The sequence below is a fragment of the Vanessa atalanta genome, chromosome 21 (genome assembly GCF_905147765.1).
Source record: "Vanessa atalanta chromosome 21, ilVanAtal1.2, whole genome shotgun sequence".
Lineage (NCBI taxonomy): Eukaryota > Metazoa > Arthropoda > Insecta > Lepidoptera > Nymphalidae > Vanessa > Vanessa atalanta.
In genome coordinates this window covers 5,966,715-5,984,321 of record NC_061891.1, presented here as the reverse complement: position 1 = coordinate 5,984,321, position 17,607 = coordinate 5,966,715, and the positions used below count along the sequence as shown (strand labels likewise).

General features: G+C 31.5%; 1 protein-coding gene across 2 annotated transcripts in view; it reads left to right on the top strand.

The window, feature by feature from the left end:
• Positions 1-1,156: 1,156 nt before the first annotated feature.
• Positions 1,157-17,607, top strand: part of LOC125072366 (ras association domain-containing protein 10) — a 131,636-nt gene continuing 115,185 nt past the window's right edge. For both annotated transcript variants that reach the window (XM_047682981.1, XM_047682980.1), the window contains exon 1: positions 1,157-1,319. The gene's annotated coding sequence lies outside the window, so the exon portion shown is untranslated. The remainder of the gene's footprint in view (positions 1,320-17,607) is intronic.

Genomic DNA, 17,607 nt, shown 5'->3' with positions numbered 1-17,607 from the left:
TATGGTTCATCTCTACAACAATTTGGAATTTTCCTCATCAAACTCCCTAGCGTAGCGCGCTTCATAACAATCTGAAAGACCTTGAATTTTTTTGGACTAGTCCTAGAGTTTACTGGACTGTCCAAGTGGATACAGTTTAGATATAACATCTGAAGTATTACAACTATAAGTACCTATTTCAGTCGATACTCAGTCGGACACACTGATCTATTTCACGTAACAGTCAAATTACAGCCGAATTTATCCCAATAGAAGAGTTTTAAAAAGTTAGCAAGCTCATAATCTATTTACAAAACGAGCTACTAATCAAATCCCGTAGTCTTGGGCTGAAACTTCGGCTAGGTGTAAAAAATACAGAATACTCCCATTCTGTCAAGAAAATTGTAACTTAGACGTGTGGAAAGTAGCTCAAAGATTCGAAGAGTTTGGAACTTTTATCATTCACGTGCCTTAAAAAGCGCATTGAGTCGTTGCTCTTTGATTTTGAAATCTCTGCGGTCGTGTTGGATTTAGCATCGAGTTGTACAGGCGGTACTAGTCTTACGAGGTAGTAAACTTCGGATATAAAGTGAACCCTGGAATTAAAGACACATACCATTCATTTGTCAGACTAATAGTCAATAGTTAAGGTTAAGTGTGTCAGTGCTGTACTATTCCCCTTTCTTCGAGGAGAAGGTTTGGAGCTTATTCCACCTAGCTGCTCCAATGCAGGTCGGTGGATACCCATGTGGCAGAATTTCTTTGAAATTGGACACATGAAGATTTCCTCACGATGTTTTCCTTCAATAACGAGCACGAGATGAATTATATACACAAATTAAGCACATGATAGCTTGAACCCACAATTATCGGTTCTACCACTTGACCATCTCGGCAGACTTCCTAATACATGACATTTATTTTACTTTCCTTGTGAACGAAGTTATGGGTAACGGCGAGTAGAATGTAGTCTAAATATCTGCACCGGCACACATAATCGTATCTGGTCTACTATGGAGTCACAGATCTGTCAATGTTACGACACCTCGGTTATTGTTTAACTAAAATATAAAAGCTGTCGACACTATAACCGCTACTATGGGTTTGTATTTGCTATTGTTTTTTACAATGACAGGTGTGATGCGTGCGCTTGCGCCAGTCGCTTTCCAACCTGCGCGGGAGTCGGCCGCGCGTTCGTTCCGTGTGAAAAAAATCTTTCGTAAATCGGAAAATTGTGTACGTGATCATACACAGTGATATTACTGTGCTTATGTGTTCTGTGCTCTGGGGATCTGTGAAGTGTATGAGATTTTAGTTATATAGGGTGTTTATATAATACGGTGAGTGATTTTTATAATAGTTCACGTTTATTATGGCTCTTTACGTTACCTGGCGCATGATAATATCTAAATTTGCCTCAATTTATTTCAAGGCCAAAGTTTTTCATAACAATGTTGAATTGAAGCCTCTACATAATTACTCATATTATAAAAAAATATGTTTATTTTTTTTCGCGCCGTTTTTACTAGTGACATCTTTTAGCAGTAATAATGTTCTATATGTAAGACTGTACCAAACATATTAAATAGACTTTAGAACATCCCCGACATACAAAATATTTTTTATAATGGTAATACTGTTAGATTACTTTTTTCATTAATCTGTATATAACTGTCATATACATTTTTGTTTTTTAATTTATTTTCGTAGATGTAATAAATAGTTTATTAATCAAAATCATACGAAAGAGTTAGATGTCAAGACAAACATAAAACAATATACAATAAAATAATACAGGAAAATTTATAATAAAAAAAAAATAACTGGCAACAAAGAAATACTTCATTTTTACGAGACTTTAAGTAACATAGAAAAATTGAGTGTATTCGTTTTTATAATACATACTCTTTATACGACGTTATTTATATAAATTAAAATATTCACGTGTGCATAATTACACTATTATTATTCTTGTTTACATTTAAAATTGAAAATACAATGTTAGAAACAAAACATTATGCTAATATGACAGTTGATTTTACATGAGACAATAAAAATAAATATGCGAAGGAGAAAATGATTATAATAACTCAATGGTTGAAACGTTGAAACGTTGAGGGCAATTGATTACCAGTTCGAGTTATTTGCATTTGCCTATTATGAATGTTTTACAAGAAGACTCATAATGTTTTTGTATCTTTGTTTAAGAAAATATATGAATGAAAGAATGGAATGGAGTAAACAAAGAAATATAAGTCTTTATTTCAAGCGTAAATATTACATACAAATAAATTTATTAGAGTGTTATTATAGTTTAAAGCAATTTATTATATACACTAAAAGAATTATAAAAAATACTAGTTGACGCCCGCGTCTTCGCTCGATTTTTGGGGTTGGTCAGCCGGTGTTTACCATAAAGAGCTATAGCTCCTTGGAGTTTAAGCTTGCTTCATCGCAAATTTTATCAAATTCGGTTCAGTGGTTCGGGCCGTGAATCAACAGACAGACAGACAGAGTTACTTTTGCATTTATAATATTAGTAGTAGTAGTAGTAGATGTAAGCATCGAGTCTATATTATCTCATTTGAAAGATGGTTTAGCTGAAGGTTAATTTAGTTTAATTACAAACACGAGTTGTATATATCAGCTACTGACGATATAAAGATGGGTTTGCGCTTCTTCAAACGCCAGTGTTTTTTGGCGTTATAAAAATAAGTCTTCCCTGTTTAAAATACAAAAAGAAGGTAATCTACATTTACTTACTTAGTTATATAAATAATTTTATTGACATATATTGTTACCGAATAAAATATTTAGGATACGAATGTATATCAGGCACGCAAATCAGTATCAAGATTATCTGGTCCACGTGCACTGTTCTAGCTACAAATCAAATAAATACAAACTAGCAGTGAGTATTATAAACAAGCAATGTTATTGTTGTATAATTTAATATACTACGATTTTTATTATATATGATGTATATGAGATACTCTTTTTAATGTTTGGCAGTAACTGAGGAGTGCGTGGTACCACCTAGACAGGTCTGCACATTGCCCCGCCACCGGAAGAATACTTTGTGCAACTTAAGATTTATCTATTATAAAATCCCTTAGAATTATGCTGAGTAGCGCAGACGTACGATAATTTGTCTGACGTATATTTTCTGTTAACTGTATTATGACTGTTACCAGATAATATATAATACAGTAAATCTAGACAGATTATAAGCTGTCGAAATATTATGAATGGTGTATTGATTAGTAATAACAAGTCGATTTTAGTTGAATTATAAACAACTTTTTTACGCTGTGATTCCTTTAGAAAAGTGTCCCTGGTGTTAGGGAACCGAGTTATATAGGATTAGTACCGACTAAAATTATCTTCGGTATGGATCGGAGAAGGGATGTATGTTTTTGCAATGTCGTATAGATTGTTTCATTACAGGTTGTTCAATGAAATACTTAGTTCTTCTCACTCATGAATGTAAATCTCGAATCTGAACTGTTACAATACAGAAGAATGCTCCCGATGAGGAATCCCCCATAAAATTTTATGGTGACATAATCGTGTATATTTTTATGTATCACAATATTGAAAATAAAAAGATTATTTACATGTGTGAGTGTTAATACATAATACAATTAAAGTTTTATCATGACAACATATAAAATCATGTTTTTTTTATGATTATTTTCTCACGAATAATAAATATTTGTTCTATATTTTAAGACGATCTTGTCGCATATCCATGGCATGTAATAAATTGTATGGTATAAGTACTACCGATTGATCGACAGGTTTACTGATGATTAGAGATACCATGATTTATTTTATTAACTAGGACAAAGATTAAGAAAATTAAAATATAATATATGATACTTGAAAAAGTTAATTGAACTTGCTTAAGATTTCGGATTGGAAAGGTTTGTGTACTCTTTAATCGATATATACTATTTGAGTAAACTTTTCAAGCCAGAACCGGCTGGATAACCGGAAGTCAAGTAGCAACTACTTAGCACATGATATAAAGTAAAAATACCTAAATTTAAGTTATTATTATTCATTTTCGTTTATTATATAAGGATATGTATTCATAGGAAAGATAAGAATTTGATGTATAAGATTTACTTATTTAACAAAATTAGAAACTGTATTTGACACTGTCAGGGCAAATATTATTCAATATCTAGAGGTTAAACTAAATTTTTCTTTTGAACTTACTGCAGTTCCCGACAGGCTGAGATCTTTTAGAAGGAAACAAAGAGGTTTGATTGTATACCTCTCGCTTCCACTCACATATAAATTAACTACAAATAAAATAAAAATATTAAAATATTTGTCCGTAAAAAAATCATAAATTATGGTTCCCCTGACTATAAATTGCTAATCAGTTAAGAAAAACTTATCGTCTGGATTTGAACTCGCACTTCCTGTGTAGTAATGTGGGTGCGCTACAACCTACTATACTTGTACGTACAATGCGACAAACGAACTAGTTTATTGAATAAGTAACGTTATATTAATTTAATTTTTAATAATCTTTAATGATTATTAAGGCGTCATTTAAATTTTCCCAGGCTATGTGTTGCTACGTTTAATTTAAAGTGCTATTATGAGACTTCTCGGGCGTTATATGATGTCGAATATTTCGTGCAATTTATCAAAGTAATAGGTTGCATAAAACTTTAACAAGAGACAATATAATAACGATAGTTAATATAATCCGTTGAAATTAAGTAGTAGAAATTAAAAAGACTAATCTATATTAATATTATAAATGCGAAAGTGACTTTGTTACCTTGTCACCTTTAATCGTTGAACCGATTTAGATGAAATTTTGCATATAGATGGTTTAAGTCCAGCGGACGAATATAGGCATTTGTTTAAATCACTCATCGAGGGGGTAAAATGGGGGGTGACAGATTGTGTGCAATATTTAGAGTTTTATAAAGTCGCAGGTTCAGCTAGTTACTAGTTACAAAATCAAATATTTATTAAAAAGGTAATAAATACTATTCTTGAACTATTAACGGCGTGAATGCAATTCCATTGTTCAAATAAATGGAATTATTTAATTATACATACGTCCTTAACATAAACAAATCGTTTCTCGTTAATGATTTAAATATTTAGTTCAAATGCAATGAGTTTTAAGAAATCAATGAGGATCTTGAATGAAGTAATTTCGATTCAAACGACAATCCCGTGAAAAAACTGAAATGAAAGTCTATGATTAATTTAACTTTTTTACGCACCATTTTTTTCTGGTAAATTTGTTGTCCTAATGATAATAAGGCGATATGGAGTTTAAATATTTACCTAATTAACCATAGAGTTTCTTTGAAAGGTGAGTGATATTAATTCTCAAGGGTGGTGCATCATTGGCGATGTAAGGAATGGTTAATATTTCTGATGTTAATGGACAGCGGTGACCACTTACAATCAGGCTTATTCGCACGGCCATTTACCTATTGTATAAATAAAAGAAAATTTTGACGACAGCTTAAACTTCTACGCTAGCTTTAATGGGAACACCAATAGAGAAACAATTTTTTTTAAGCCTTAGAGATATACTTTTTTCTCCTTATGTTTATTCATTTAAATAAATTTACAATAGGCGATAACATCGAGTAATATAAACACGACAGGAGAGGATACCTCTAATTTTCGATGTTAATTTGTAAAATATTTCAATTGTGTTCTTATGGGACCAAACTCAACTATTTATCTGTTCAATAAAATCAGAATTATGATCAAAATGAAATAGAAGAAGACATAAAATCCGCTGGTTTTCAAGCTATAGACTTGGATTTTTTTAATACACATTTGAATAAAAATCTTCTTAATCTTTACATAATCGGCTAAGCAAATAAATATCCATACTTAAAATGTAAGGCGGCATTAATAACTTCTCTCCTTCTTTCCGAAGTGTTTATAAAACAAGTTTTCTAAGATCTTACCGGGCGATCTAGATGCCTGAATAATATATTTGTCAATGGAAAGGTCAATATTCATTCCATCTTCACAGACATTACACAATTCTATACTTAATCTTATTAGCGTTTTAAATCATTCATATTTTCCAGTTACATATCTGGTAGAGGAATTAATGATGTGTTACCAACGAATCCGGCAGTAGTGGCCAATCTTAATTAAAATTAGTCAAATATAACTTTTGTTGTATACGAGTGTTCACGAAAACATAAGCTTTCAAGAGAGAGTTTAAGTGTTGAACCAATGATATAACTTGCTTTCCGAAGCCCAAGAGCGAAAACACTTTAAGCTCCTGGCTGCATTTCTTTGATAGAAAATATAATTAAAGTATAATTAGTCCAGCTTAGGTGTATAATGCGAGATTTAAAAGTTTCTGTAGCTAAAGAAAATATTATATCAGGTAAGCTTTGATTGGTCAGAAGACGTATTTGATATTCATGTTTCTTTCGCCGGTTCTTCTCAGGTCAGGGTGTTTCCTATTCCGAACCGGTGGTAGTGTTTAATTTGACTATCAATAAGTATAATGCTTCTATGTTGAATCAAGGAGTTTGAGTTTGAGTTTGTTATGGTAAGCGAATGTGTATACGAGGAAGGTATCATCTGATCTCATTGTTAAAGCTCTATATCGTCTTCCTCTATCGCAACGACTTTAAAACCTTCCCATTTCCTCATTCTTGTCTCGGTGCTTCATTTTGTTGTCTATATAACGGCATAACATGTAAAAAAGTTATCTACAAAATCGAATAAAAACTATGATAACGTTAGAAGTATAGAAATGTAGACCAGTCTTGAAATAGACCGAGACGAATGTCTATATTATTTATATTGGACGCCTAGAATTCCATCAAGTGTCGGTAAAAAGTTACAATAAATGTGAAATATAAAAAAATATATATTAATAAATACATGCGTTATTAAGTTGGTAACATAAACACGACGGAAACAAACTTGTAGATCATGTTGTGCATGTTATTGCGGGTTCACACGGTTCGATTTCATTTGACCAACATTTGTTGTTCAAGAAAAAAAATTAAAGTTATTCGTCTTGTTTTTATTTTTAAATAAAATTCAGTCAATGTATCAAATTGATTTTGCAGCTGGTCGACTCAAATGGAACGTGAAAGCAGCTTAACTTCTTTAACAAACATAATAGTCAAATTTTAAATTCCTTGTTGAAAAAAAAAGTAGAATGAAACAATCTAATTCTATTATTTTTTTTTTATTTATTTTTTTTTATTGCTTTGTTTGGCGGACGATCATATGGGCCACCTGATGGTAAGTGGTCACCACCGCCCATAGACAAATGCGCTGTAAGGAATATTAACCATTCCTTACATCACCTATGCGCCACCAACCTTGGGAACTAAGATGTTATGTTCCTTGTGCCTGTGATTACACTGCCTCACTAAACCTTCTAGCCGGAACACAACAATACAGTGTACTGTTATTTGGCGGTAGTATATCTGATGAGTGGGTGGTACCTACCCAGACGGGTTTGCACAAAGCCCTACCACCAAGTATATATAATTTGTGGAAAAAAAGTAAAGAAAAAATATCTGTGGACGACATGGTGTTTTATGTTACATAGTGTATATTGTGTAATCCGCAGCTGCATTACCGTTGATTTTTCGACATAGAAACTACCTACATGTAAACACTCTCATCCGGCATATAATAATTTCTACTCAGAATATATAGTAAGACAAATCTAAAATCTTCATTGATCCCTCTGGGTTTGACCTCAGGATCCCTGGATGCACAGTCTTATATGTTAGTCGCTGGACAAATGAGGCACTTTGCAAAATGCATGGATACATTTGTAATAATATTCTGCCTATTGTAATATAGAAGACTATAACTTGCCCTCCCAGCCATTGGTTTTAACTTGTTACCTTCTGGCTGTAATTATAATAATAATGCCACATTATATTCGTGCGAAACCGGGTCGTATAGTTGTGTACAAGTATGAACTTGACCGATTTGCTTTGAGTTATATATATATCATACATTTAATAGGTTCCAATTAACTTTTTAACAATACAGAGTGGGAAAAACAATTATATTTATAAGTTACAATGGCATGTGAATAAATTTTACATATTTACGATTCTAATCTTTTTTCCATTTTTAAACAAAGTAATAAAAGTATTTTGGCCTTTTTAATATCACCTCTAATCAGACGTGTGCTGATTTTTCGTATGTGTGTGTAATGTCGTAGTGTATGTAAATCATTGGGTCAAATGTTCGATCCAACACGATAAGTAGTACCACGTGCTTTCGTGAATAAAATTATCTTATACCTTATAAAGGTATAAGATTTTTTTTTTTAATTAACCTCACCAAATGTCATACTGTAATGAAACTTATATAAGTGTTTGAAAGGAATTTAAGTAATTTTTGATTGATTTTTCACCTTTCGAATGTTTCAAACGGTTTTGTTGTTAGTCTGAACCATTAAATTAAACTAGAACGTTATTTTTATGAGTCTATAAATAAATATTTACAATTGATGTTTTATGCGACAGATTTTCGTTATTTGTTGATAATTATTCTTACATTAATCCATGTTATCGTGCGTATAAAATTTGTACTAATTTAAAATTGAAAAGTGCCAAATTTCACGAGTAAAGGTTAAAGCGTCAAAACGTAAAAGCTCACGGAAGGAACAGACTGACTTTCACATTTATCGGTATTGAAGGTACCATTGAGAGTTTAATGACCTTAACTAATTTTGTTAAATAAAGTGTCGTTAGAGATTCCCCCAAATCGCCGACAGTAACCATAAATAAAAATCAAAATTAAAAATAAATCGATTGTTTTCTTATAGAATTTAAGCATACCTTATTATTATTTTTTATTATTATCTACAATAGATCTTATTTTAAAAAATAGTGTAAAAAAATGAGACTGATTTTATTATAATTTTATGTATTTGTTTATTTGCACAAATTATACAAAGGTAGACAATATACCAAAGGGCATTCTCTTCCAGTCAACCCTAAAAGAAACAAAGAGTGTATACTGCAAACAATACAAAATAAAAATAGAAAAATAAAAAAAAAACAAAAAGCAAATAAACTTATAAAATACAAATTTATAAAGGTGACATTAGTAAACACACATATTCGTTATAACTCAAGAAAAGAAAAAAAGATCTATACATAAACTCAACTCAACACAAAATGATTGTGATGGTTTAGTATACCTTTAGCGTGTAATACCAATAAAATAATACAAATGTTATAATATAATATAGTTGTATGTATATGTCCATCCAAGGATCGACGCTCATGATGATGGGCCTTAGTCTCCAATAAGTCGAAAATTCCTCGACAAATAACATGATTATATAATATTCATAATCAGGACCAACTTATACTTGGTGGTAGTCTTTGTGCAAGCCGGTCTGGGTAGGTACTATCCACTAATCAGATATCCTACCGTCAAACAGCAGTACTCAGTATTGTTGTGTTCGGTTCGGTGAGTGAGCCAGTGTAACTTCAGGCACCAGGGACATAAAATCCTAGTTTGTAAGGAATGGTAAGTATTTCTTACAACGCCATTATCTATAGGTACCAGTGAGAGCTTACCATCAGGTGGTTCGATGTTCGTTCGTTTTATATCATAAAAAAAAGTATATTATTCTTTCTGTGTCAGAAAAGTCTAAAAAGTGTAACGAATTCTGAGCGATCACACGGACAAGGTTGCAGGCATCCTCTATGCCAAGATATGACATTAGAGACACGTTTTCAACTGACCTACCACACCTTGAAAATATATTCTTGTATTTATAATAAGCATAAATATACATCGACTATTGTCAACTTTTTGCAAATCACATGGTTCGATAAATGAATATGCATCTTTAATAGCTTTACCTGAATGCTGTTATATTCGACTCGAAATCGAAATCGGTAGAAATATTTAAATAAAAAATAACTTTACGACGTTCGCTTTATTTATAACTTATAAGCTTTCAGATATTGACATTTCGTACGTTTAGGATGACTTAAGTTCCGAGATTTGGGTATGTTTACGCGTTTCTTTTGACATTAAACGACGATTCTTTTTTATAAACACAGGGATAATTTGAAAAGCAATTGGTTATCGTGACTTTGAAAGACGTAAGGTGTTATAAAGTTATCACTTTATTGGTTTTCTTGGAGTTTCGACTGCAAGAGCGACGTTGGGGTAAATAATTTATTATGTATTTAGTTTTTTTTTAGTTAAATTTAAATTTCAATAAATTATTGAATTTAAGTGACATTATTTTAAAACTAAACACATAAACAGTACGAATGTTTCGGAGAGGGATATGTTTTTGATTAATTATGGATACCTGTCTACCTAATGTACGTTTATTACGATAAATGCATTGATAGATTAAAATAACAAAGAGTAAAATAATTATTATTTTCACAACAATAAAAAAATAATTTACATAAGAATATTTCGATTGAGAACGACATTTTACAAATTAAAATGAAAACTGTACAAATCATGGCCGCGTAAATCAGTGACTAGAATTCTAGTACCATTATCCCCTTGAATCGCAATTCCTGGAATTGAATCGATTATCTGGGTGAAACATTAACCAGACCTCCTGTTACCAGTGGAATATCCTACTACACTTAAAAATAGATGTATGTATATAAAAAAAAAAAAAAAACACTTAATTTGTTTTAAATATATTATTATTCAATAACTTAATAATTTAACATACTGCTATAATATGATATGATAAAATAATGTACCACAGATTAGTACACCTTAAAAAGGTCTTCAAAAAAGTCCGCGGTTGTATATGTCTATGTCTTAGAGATAACCCACAATAACCATTTTTATCCTTTACTTTTTACGAGAAATAATGGATTATTTTCGAAGAGTTTTAAGCAATACAATCCTTATCCAATTCTTATCCAATCCTTAAATACATTGTTCATTTAATATTGATCAATATGGCCCTTTGCACCATGAAATTTAAATGAATATTTTCGAAGATATTACAGATTTAAAATGCAGGGACATAGCCATAGCGGTTTTGTATTGTCTAATGACAAAAACCTATGAACTTTGTATATAATGACATTCTGTAGTATATTTAGTATCAGTATTGCACCCGTATGAAGCCGGGTCGTCAGTTATTAATATAATTTTACTTTACATTCCTAAACGTGATGGTGAGTATTTAAATACAGTTTTAATTTAATCACGCTCATTTATATTAATTTTATTCACTCCAGTTAAAACACGATGTCTCGGCATCTAGATAAAATCTATCTTATTCGCATATTGACAGTTAGAATTTAGTTCTAATTGGTTTCAAATGAATTATAATTTACTGATCGTATTGTAATCGTAATTATTATGAAATTTATAAAAATATTACCATTACTGTTTTAAATTATATGTATTTATTTTGGTGGTACTTTAAATATACTAAAGAGAAAATCAATATAGAGCCGAAATGGCTCAGTGGTTACTTTAATCTTAACGAAAGTTATTGGGTTCAAATTTGTTTTTATATTTGTGGAATAAGCTCCGAAACTACTCGAGAGCAGAGGAGGCTTGCTCAAATGTAGGCTTGCTCATTTGTAGCTTATTATTTTTTAATACCATTTGCAAATCCCTTGTGCCTGTAGCTGCTACACTGGCTCACTCACCCTTCCAACCAACACAACAATACTGAGTATTGTTGATGTATATTTTCGAAAGTACTTAACATTGATTTTAATCGATAAATTTAATATGACGCTGTCATTTTATGGATATAGTATGCCGAGAGATATATTTTTAATTACATAAATATTATTAATTTTTATTGCAAAGGAGCCATAAAATATCAGTATTTATTATACAAAAGAATCCTAAAAAGGCACGGACACTATAATCCGTCGAGAAATATAGGTATATATTCTACTACCTACCTATCCTGGCGTTGCATGGGAATAATAAGAGTCTATGTTAAACATTTACATTGAAAAATAAACGTATACATATAATATGTAAAGAAAAATCTAGTCCTTTGGTCAGGAACCTCTTTGGACGTAGACGGCATAAATCACCAAAGTTTTATCACAATCGGCTTAGAAACGCTTAGAGAACAAACACACTAAGAATAATTTGTATTTATATACATATTATTTTTAATCCTAATAACCTTAATGTGAAACTGAAAAATAAGTACCTTAAAAATTAAACCTAGGAACTTGGCACTGGGTACTGCTATAGTTTTAAAAAATACTTATTGACTCGACTCATTTCCAAGTTCTATAACAAATACGAAAGACATCTCGACATAACAAAAGTAACACGTGTAGAAAGACAAGTAAAAAAAACGTTACTTAAAAATAACTTTTTGTTGAACTTGAAAATGTAAGCCGAGGTACGTGAATTCGATACAACGAAAACAAAATTTTTCGGTGAGACGCGAGTTTATTTGACTTATCTAAGTTTATGTTCTGTTCATATTACTTAAGCGATCGCGGAGACGTTAGAAGCGATTTTTTCACACGCTATGAAAATCTTTAACAATGTTTTTTTTGTGATAATATAAATATTTATTAAACATTTCTGTAATTTTTGATACACGTATCATTCATAAACTATACTGTAACAGAGAGATATACCAAAAAAATATTGTATTGCTATATGAATCTTCTTATTTAAATAGGTTACGTTATATTGTTTTATCATTTAATAACGGCATTCAATTGTTTGTTAATAAGAAAAAAAAACAAAAGAATCGATTTTGATATTAAGTTCCATAAGAAGATTTCTATAGTAAAACCAAACACGGAGTCGATCCCAGACTAGTCTCGTTACAATGTCAAATTTTATCTAATTTACTATTTTTCTCGATAAACGCTTTCGCTTATCTATATGTGCGGGTTTAATCAGTCAAGCGTGAGTTATTCATAGCTGGTCGTCCGTAGGAGTCGCGGCAGTAGGCGCGTGCGCAGAATTATAAATGTTTGTCATTCAACGCTTGTATCTAAGGTGCTTTACGAGGTAAGCTTTAAGCGATGTCGCGTGCTGGTTTATGATGAAACAGATACTCAATAGATATTTGTATATCTGTAATATAGTTGACATATTTGTTTAAAACATATTTGTGAAGTGTTACAAGATAATATAGACTTATCTATATTATGTGAATTGACAACTTCGTGTACATTTTTAGGCAGATTTTGGGCACTAGTGAGAGATTTGGCATGATCAAAGGTTAGAAAGAGAAGAAAGCTTGAATGTAATAAGATTTATTAAAATTTTTAATGTTTATTGTGGATACATTATTATTAAATTAAATAAAACTTCATTGTGTATGTTAATGAAACCCACGTCAACACACTTTATTACAAAATTTATGTCGTGTAAGCTTTATATTAAATTGATATTATAAAATTTTATACTTGACTAAAAAAATGATGGACATTTTACTTGTCGTTGTTGTTGTATAGTCTAATTCATATAAGCAATGAATTAAGCTTAAAATTCGACCAATGAATGCCCATTATGAATATGTATTCTATCGTTAAATTTTAAGTAAATAAACACCTAATATTCAATTTCAAATCAGTGATCACTGATGACCATGTGATACGTACAATATATATGTATCTATAAATATAAAAATACGACCTTTAGAAATAATAAATAGATATAATGAGTCTGTAACGAGGCTTGTCTGTCCATAATTGACATGTGAAAATGTTGTCTATTCGTGCAAGCATCGCACGGAATTCACAAAATCGATTATATATTAATGTTACCTGACATAGTTATATTATATCCATATCAACTTTTGACATGAGTTAGAAATTTAATGATTTACAAAAACAGATCGCTTGTTTCTAACGTTTATAAGGGACATGTATTAAAAACTGAATTATATATTATAAATAAATTCAACACGTGACCCGAACAGCGGATGGAAACGACCAAAATATTGTACCAAAACAAATATTATTATAATCAAAATTGGAACTATTCTTTATTAATTAAATAAAGACATACTAGAAATAATAATAGTAGTAACTTTTTCCATTAATAAAATTTAACAAACAGAAATAAATAAATGTATACATTCTAAGTGAAAATAGATACATACTTGAAGTAGTTTTAGTAGTAAGCTTAGATACCTTGCTCAGAAAGGATATGTCGATTCTGCGGCATTGAAAACATGGTGATTCATATTTATCTTAACAAAGTCTAAAACGTATACGTGTGATTATAAGTGCACCAGTTTAGATTTAGCATTCGGAAGTAGCCTAAATCCAAATCAGTGCTTTAGATCATCCTATATAAAGTCATTACAAAACTATTGTTTTTATCAAACAACTAAAATCTAAACGGCTCCTAGATAAAGATGGTAGATATGATTTTCATTTCATATACTGCCCATTTTTACTGGTCATTGCGGTATCGTAATTACAGTTACAGTGTGCGTGTTTACATGGTCGTGCTGCCCACTTTACCCCTTAACTGCGGTATATGTAATAAGAAATAATAATGTGTTCCTAGCCAAAATTTTGGTCGTGCCGGTAAATCTCGATAACTAGTTATGTGCGCAGGAGATGTTATCGTACACATGTTTGTTCATACATTAAATACAGTCTCATCACTCTGATGGTCCAATGGGTAATCCGACTGGAACATGATCACGCGCATAACTGATACTTTCAGCATCTTAAATGCTACTGAGAATTTTTGTCAGAAAAGTCTTTGATTCAATATGTATACGTCAGAGTTTGTTGGTTTAAACCTTCTCTTATTAATGTTTTGTAGATACAAAATGTTATCTTCGCAGGACAACAGCTTATCAAGCTTTCTATAACATCAACTGCATTTTGCAAACTATTAACCTAACCTAACCCAACCTTCTTACTCAGAACTGCCAAGGACAATATTTTAGCCGCAAATACCCAAAAAGTTGAATCGACCTAATTGACGGAATTATAACCCAGAACCTCGGGATCTTCAGAGTTAAAAGCTAGCCAAAAGCCAGCGATGCAGTCAACTTGATATAAACTTAGTACTGCGACTTTGACGAGATATACTTCTGAGTTTTCTCGATAACAATCAGCCATTTGGTTCACATGCAAACGTATGTAGATTTAAATGTAAAAATTACTCATGTGCATCGATTAAGACAAAAAATCGTTGACGTTAGTTCACAAGAAATTGCACCTGCTGCAAACGTACAGAGGTCAGCCACTGCCTTAAAAGTGAATGAATGTTTTATTTTCTTATTGTCCTTGTAATTACGCAAACACATTTCGTTTCTGGCGACTTCGTTTGGTATTACAAGGCAAGAAATTATCACGTAAATGTTTTTTATTAATGATGACCTTCAGTTGAAGCTTACGACTTCACCTTTCTGTAATTTTACATACATTTCTCCATTTTTTTCGATATCAACGAAGAAGTAATAAGCCTTCAAACAGCGAGTTGTGGTTAGAACATGACAAATATAATAAATAGAATGAACATAATATCTGCCAAATCACTAAGCGGTGAGTTCTAAAGCGGTTACGTTTCGGTGCATTTGGAAAATACTTTTAAAATTAATGACTTTAACTTGAACAAATATCCCATTTTAAAATGTTTCGTTCGTCATTGCGATGAAGAAATGTTCTGTCATTTAAACTAACTTCATCTTTATTTACATGCGCTATCTCGTATCCATGTAAAAAATCAATAATTTTTAACATCTTCAAAATGAATAGCACCGATGATTTCTTAAAAGTAGTATAACCATTTTTCTTGCTTCCCGATTCGCTAATTGAAAATGTCATTTTCATTTTTAAACATAAAAATTAAATAATATTAAAATCTTTAAATTTAGTATATAATTATTTAAACAACACATTTGTTCAAGATTATAGACAGAGATACTTTATAATGTATATCAAATTAGTAATAAGTATGAGCTTCTCAATGTCTAATTTAGTCTAAAAATTCGGCTTTAGAGAATATAATTTAATTATTCCTAAATATATAATAATAATAAATATATATAAGTGAAGAACACCAATGAGCTACCTGATGGTATTGTTCACTGTCCATAGAAATTGGCGCTGTAAGTAATATTTACCATCAACCAACCCTACCTCGCGATTGCGCCACCAATATCGGGAACTAAGATGTTTTGCCCTGTTACACTGAGTCACTGATCCTTGAAACCAGAACAAATCCATACTAAGTATTGCGTCTTTGTGGGCTTGACTGCACCACCAAGAGAAGATTATATATGGTTATAGGGAATTGTTAAAACTGTCACCTTTAAGTCGGATTTTCGATGACATTTCCAATTTAATCTTAATTCCAAGTATGTCTTTGTATGTTTGACTAACATTTTATGTCTTTGCAAATCGCCTAGACGTCGATCAGTGCTTAACGGTATCCAACGAAAATGTACTTTCATTCAACAATATCCGTTTTGTGATTGAAAATACCCTCGTTGCAGACAAAGTAGCTAAATAGCTTTTGGAATTGATGTTTGAATCAAAGAGTTTTCAATGAGATTACTAAAATGTTCCAGGTAGATTTAGCACTTCGATGTTTACATTTGTATTTTTTTTAATGTTTTTCTGAACCATCCAAAAAAAAAAAAAAACTTGACACGTCTTAATTCAGCCAAAACCATAAAGTATTAAAAAAAAAATTGACAGTTCAAAAGATATACTTTATGAGTATAGATAATAAACTGTCATAAGATATGTTAGGGTCAAAAAAAAATCGAATTGTCTATTAATTACCGATTGAAATAACGTGCTAAGTTCTTAAAAATATCTCAAAGTTTTGACAAGCCTCATTTGTTATGAACAAATTGATTGTAACGTAGTAAGGTTGTGGGCGGAATGAGTCATTGTGGATATGCGCACAAAGGTGAAAGTTCTATTGTGATCTTAATTTACTCTTCACTAGTTACTAGTCCACGGTTTGCTTGGTCGTGCCTTAAATGTTCTATATATAAATATTTGACATTATAGCTTGAGTTGAGTTTTGATTCAACATTTTGTTGTGTAATTTCAATTGGCACATCTTGGGGTAAGATCGTCTTATAAAAAATAAATATTGGACAATATCACATACATTACTCTGATCCCAATGTAAGTAGCTAAAGCACTTGTGTTATGGAAAATCAGAAGTAACGACGGTACCACAAAAACCCAGACCCAAGATAGCATGGAAAACTAATGAACTTTTTCTCAGCGACGCGGCCGAGAATCGAAACCAGGACCTCGGAGTGGCGTACTCATGAAAACCGGTGTACACACTACTCGACCACGGAGGTCGTCTAATAAGCTTTAACGTCAACGGGCATGGCATCTTATGACGTCATATCTCCTCTCCAACGCCGCTCCTATTCCTTCTCTCTTACTTCTGTGTGCGTGGCGCGAATACTATTTACTTGGTTGCTTCTCTGTGAGGTGATCAATAAACACATACATATAACAACTTGAATGTTGTGGTTACCCGGAATTGAACTCGTGACCTTCACTGACTATTCATTAGGCTATATCAATTTTATTAATTTTAACTAATCGTAATTGTGCTATAATTAAGATAAACTAATTTCTTATGACTAACTATTACTAAGTTTTAAGGTTCCCTTGTAAAATTATG